Source organism: Pseudophryne corroboree, chromosome 6 (assembly GCF_028390025.1).
Source record: "Pseudophryne corroboree isolate aPseCor3 chromosome 6, aPseCor3.hap2, whole genome shotgun sequence".
Lineage (NCBI taxonomy): Eukaryota > Metazoa > Chordata > Amphibia > Anura > Myobatrachidae > Pseudophryne > Pseudophryne corroboree.
In genome coordinates, this window is record NC_086449.1 from 734,354,043 (window position 1) to 734,360,042 (window position 6,000).

The window sequence follows — 6,000 nt, forward strand, 5'->3', positions numbered from 1 at the left end:
CTGTCTGCCTGCACTGAGGGAGCTGCCGGAGGGACCCACCATTGCTTCTTGAGGTATGTGTCCAGGTCCCTGGCCATTAGTACATTGCTACTCAGGGGACCCACCACAGCTGCAAGCGGCTGTGTCCGGATCCTCCTCACCAACCACACACCTGTCAAGAATGGCAGCGGTGAGTACACCTGTCTCCCCGGCTATCAGGACAGACAAAGGAGGTGCAGTAAAGGGTGAGCGCTTGGCGCAGTGTAGGTTTTTAATTTAGTGCCAAAACGGGCGCCGGCAGCAGAGCTTTCTAGGGATAGCGAGGGATAGCATCTCAGCCCATCACTAGAACTCCCGCTCCCCGAGCTTCTGCCTTACACCTCATTTCAGCAGTGTCTTCCCTCATTGGGGGTTTCAAGTTGCTGCAGGAACTATAAGCTAAGGACTGGTCACAGTGTCTGGTTCCTCCATCCCCAATAGGGTAGCTGATTCTCATGCAGCAGCAACAGCGTTTCCTCCTCCTGTAAGATTGCAAAACGCTGCTGCCACTCTTCTCCTTGCAGTACATAGTGGGCTGGATGTATGCTACACAGAGCTACTGCTCCTCTCGCTGCACATTGTCACACAGCCATGATTGGCTGTCTGTGGAGTCGCAGGCTCGCTAACTGTACGCGTGTGTTGCCTCTGCATCCATTGGCTGTGCTATTAGGGAGCGCTTCCCGATAAAAAGAAAAACAATGGTGGTTTGAGCCATGGAGCGGAATTTTGTAAAGGTGAGATACTGCTCACACTCCTGCTCAGATGACCGCTTAGAGAGGCTACCACTGTACAGGAAGGCTATGGAGTCAACTGAGCTGGGATGGGGTTCTGCCTTCCCTACTCTTGCAATGAGGCTAGATGCTGTCTGCTTCTACACTACACACTCTCAGGTATCACGCATCTGCAGGCGCATTACTATGTTTTCCTCTCTCATGTACTGGGAGCTAAGGAAGGTCGCTGTCTGATTACATTGCAGTAGTAGCGTGAAGCAGGTGCTTCTGACACAGAGGCGTAGCTAGGGTTTTTGGAGCCCAGGGCAAGATCAAAAATGGCGCCCCCCCCCCTTCCCTCCCCAAAAACAAAACTAAAAAGGAAAGTATGTGCCCACACCACCGGTGTCACTGTATATAAAGATATGAGGGTGTGTATGTACAGATGTAGGTGCAGTGGTTGAAGAGGGAATGAAATAGTGAAGGTCGCAATTATGTGCGCGCCGAAGGCGCGCGCGCTCCGGAAAAGGGGGCGTGGTCACTCAAAAGGGGGCGGTCCTTCAATGTAGTAGGTCTCCTTATACTATCTAGTACTGGTGCCTCTTTCACATTACAGCACACGGTATGAGCCAAAATTCACATTATGGGGTATATTCAAATGAAATCAGATCCATTCCGACATGCATTTGTCGGAATGGATCTGACAACCCCTATTCAAATCTCATCTCAATTCGACTTTTTCAAGTCGAATTGAGATGAGTGACCCAGGAGGAGGAGAGGAGGGGGGGGAGCCACGGGGGACAGCCGCCAGCAGCCAGAGGATGTAAGCGCTACAGTAGCGCTGCAGAAGGATGTCACACAGCCGCCCGACCTCACGGCAGTGTCCACCCGGCTCCAGCAAGCTTGCTGGAGCTGGGTGGACGCTGCTGTGAGCGGCACGGCTGTGTGACATCCTGCTGCAGCGCTGTGCTGTAGCGCTGATCTCCTCTGGCTGCCCGCGGCAGTCCCCCGTCTCCCTGCTGCTCTCCCCCCTCTCCTCCTCTGGGTCCGCATCTCAGTCCAACATCTTTTGATGTCGGACTGAGATGGTCGAAAAGGGGGCCGTAAGCACGTGGATTGGCAGCTATTCTGCCGATCCACGTGCTTTTTGACAAGTCAAATTCACCGAATTGTCGAAAATATTGAATAGGTCGAATCACGATTCGACCTTAAAAAGTAAAAAACTGACGTCTTTTCGACAGACGGCAGTTTTCGACTTCAATTGAATATACCCCTAAAGCACACGGTATGAGCCGAAATTCACATTATAGCACACGGTATGAGCCGAAATTCACATTATAGCACACGGTATGAGCCAAAATTCACATTATAGAGTGAGGGGATCCTACCCCCTCAATTAACTAATCCTGTGGGGCCCTTAATTAACTAATCCTGTGGGGCACTGTGGTGAGGGGAGCCTACCCCCTTAATTGACTATTTGCAGAGTTTAGCAGCGGAAGGGTTGCAGCGGTTTCTCACCCCAAGCTGCGGCGCTTCTGCCACCTCCGACACTCCACGTCTTCGGCGCCACCCGGGATGCAGAGCACCGCACCGGGGATGCACCCTTTTCAGTGTGGTCTGCTGCGCTCTGTAGGGGGATCTTCTCTCCTGCTGCAGGATCCTGAAGTGCGCCGTCCTCCCCGCTGTTCTGCACCATCTTCTTTAAGCCAGCCAATGTCTTCTGCGGGTCCTTGCTCCGGCAAGCGGGTGTCCTCCGCGATGTCGGTGCTCCCGTTGCTGGTCAGTCTCCTCCGTTGCTGCAGGGTCCCGCTCCACTGAAGGTTGGATGTCCTTCCCCGGTCCTGCTGGCTGGACTCCTCTTCTGTGGCGTCTTCTCCACTCAGCGCGACGGCTCTCGTGACAGGCACAGGCAGCTCCTCCCTGGCGTTGGTCCTCTCCTGGTCCTGCGGCTTGCTCCCTCGCGTCTCTTCAGCTGGTGCGCATGTCTCAGCTCCTCCTCCTCCGGTCTTCGTGAGTCCTCCAGGGCTCCTTCCTACGTGGTGCTGCTGTCTGCTAATTAAAAAATATATATACTTCCGGGTCTGTGGAGAAGTGCCGCTACTTCGACCTACATACAATAAATATATTATATATATATATATATATATATATCTACACATAAAACACATACACACAAATATCCACACACATAGAAGAAATACACAGAAACACACGCATACTCCTGCTTACCCCTCCAAGCCGGACACACACACACAGAAACACACGCATACTCCTGCTTAGCCCTCCAAGTGTACACACACTTCTGCTTACCCCTCCAAGCCAGACACACACACACACACCATGGATATGCGGTGACACGCACACTCCTGCTTACCCCTCCAGGCAGTACACACACACAAACAGGCACACGCACACCCCTGCTTACCCCTCCAGCAACATACATACATGCCTGCTTACCCCTCCATTGCTGGACACATGCACACACACACACCCCTGCTTACCCCTCAAACAACACACACAAACCCCTCCATTGCTGGACACATGCTCACACACCCCTGCTTACCCCTCCAACAACACACACACACCCCTCCATTGCTGGACACATGCATCCCCCCCACCCCTCTTACCCCTCCAATAACACCCACCCACCCATTCATTGCTGGACACATGCAAACACACACACACACACACCCTGCTTACCCCTCCAACAACACACACACACACAAACCCCTCCATTGCTAGACAGTAGACACATGCACCCCCCCCCCCTGCTTACCCCTCCAACAAAACACACAAACCCCTCCATTGCTGGACACATGCATGCATGCATGCACACACAAACACCCCCCCCCCCTTACCCCTCCAATAACACACACACACCCCTCCATTGCTGGACACATGCATGCATGCACACACACCCGCCCTCTTACCCCTCCAATAACACTCACACACACACCCCTCCATTGCTACACGCTTGCAGCTTACCCGGGGCCCTCCATCATTGTCAGCGGGCGGGTGGCAGGTCCGGACCGGGGCCCTCCGTGTCTGCGCATACTGGCTGGTGCTCACTCACAGCGGTGGCCGGGAGGCAGACGGCAGGTCCGTGGCGGGGGCCTTACTTCGCGCTAGGCCCCTGGGTCCTCCCTCTGGGTCCTCCCTATATTTATTGCACTCTCCTGGCCGCGTCTGCGAGTGCAGTGAATAGAGGGAGGGCCCAGGACGACACCACGTCTGGAGGTCTCACAGCGGCGCTGGCGGACTAGCAGCGGCAGGCAACATGGGGCAGCGGGTCGTGCAGGTGCCAGTGGCGCCCCCTTCTGCTGGGGCTGTCACGGCGCCCAGGGCACGTGCCCTGCTCGCCCCATGCTAGTTACGCCTCTGTTCTGACAATACTTGCGCATCAGACATGGGCTACTAGCTCTAGCAGTCTGCCTGCAACGGTTGGACCAGTCAGAAGGGATCCGCCACAGCTGCCTGTGGTTCCTGTCCAGTTTCCCTGGCCACTGAGTCATAGGACTCTGGGGACACGCCAAAGTTGCCTGTGGTTAGTATCTGGGACCCCGCGGCTTCAAATGCACACAACTACCTGGGAACCACCCCTGAAAGGTGGTGGATAGATGACTAGACCAGACTGACAACTGTTGGTGTATTCCTCATCTCCGGTTTACACCACATTGTGAAGCCGTGCTGTGTTTCTGTGTGCATGGAGGGGTTACTGCACCCACCTCTACCTTATCAGTTTCTACTTCCTGAGTCTCGTTGTAGTCACACTTCCCTGTACTCAGACTGAGGTCCTAGGATAGGTGCCCCCATGGCCCTAACTGTGTAGAATTATACTGTATATTCTCTCTGGCTGTCAGGGGTTTCCTCTGGGTACTCCATTGTTCCTCTCCATCCAAAAATCACACATATTGTGGCGGTTGGTATTACTGCCTCACAGCACTGAGGTCTTGAGTTCAGTTCCCAGTTATTGTTCATTTGTTTACAATACTGGTAAAATCACATCTCGTCTAATAGGAGATATCTATAGTCTCCTAGTCACAGTTACCATAAGGAAGTGATAAACCAGTGATAAATGCAAGGTGATAAACACACCAGCCTATCAGCTCTAATATATAATTAACAGTTAGGAGTTGATTGGCTGGTGTGTTTATCACCTTGTATTTATCACTGGTTTATCACTTCCTTATGCCTTCTCCAGGTTAATACATCTGCCCCTTAGGAGGGTGTTATAGACAGGCCTGCCATTCTCAGCCTTTTGGCTAAGATCAAGGATAGTATCTGTTCTTATCAGTTTAATATCTGATATGCCCCCTATCTGGGGGCCATATATTAAATAGATTTTTTGAACATGGAGATGGTAGAAGAGCTTGCTCTATCCACTCCACGAACCTACTACAGGTTAGGCATTGTACACTTTACATTATGGCCCTCATTCCGAGTTGTTCGCTCGCAAGCTGCTTTTAGCAGCTTTGCACACGCTAAGCCGCCGCCTACTGGGAGTGAATCTTAGCTTATCAAAATTGCGAACGAAAGATTTGCAATATTGCGAAAAGACTTCTCTGTGCAGTTTCTGAGTAGCTCGAGACTTACTCTTCCAGTGCGATCAGTTCAGTGCTTGTCGTTCCTGGTTTGACGTCACAAACACACCCAGCGTTCGCCCAGACACTCCTCCGTTTCTCCAGCCACTCCCGCGTTTTTCCCAGAAACGGTAGCGTTTTTTCAAACACTCCCATAAAACGGCCAGTTTCCGCCCAGAAACACCCACTTCCTGTCAATCACATTACGATCACCAGAACTAAGAAAAAACCTCGTAATGCCTTGAGTAAAATACCTAACTACATAGCAAATTTACTTGGCGCAGTCGCAGTGCGAACATTGCGCATGCGCAGTTAGCGGAAAATCGCTCCGATGCGAAGAAAATTACCGAGCGAACAACTCGGAATGACCACCTATGGGCGATATTCAAATCTTATCCCGTCTTCAGCCACTAGATGGCACCCAAACAGAGCTATTAATTTTTAGCTCCGTTTGGGCTCGATGGTTGCCGGTGCCTGCATTTCAGCTCGTACCCCCGGGGGCGGGTGGCAAGCTGAAATGCGTGAAAAGTTACCCGTTTGGGCGCCCAAATGGTACTTTTCATGATCACACCCAGCACTAAACCCGACCTCCATGGGCGAGATCAGTGCACTAATGGGACTCAATTAAATATCGCCCCTGCGATCTCCCGTCACTTTAGACAGGAGATCGGGCGAGATAATCAATTGAATTC

General features: G+C 52.3%; 1 pseudogene; it reads left to right on the forward strand.

Annotated features, from left to right (window-relative positions):
* The first annotated feature begins 4,970 nt into the window (after nucleotides 1–4,970).
* Nucleotides 4,971–5,150, forward strand: LOC134938152 (U2 spliceosomal RNA; annotated as a pseudogene).
* Nucleotides 5,151–6,000: the final 850 nt, after the last annotated feature.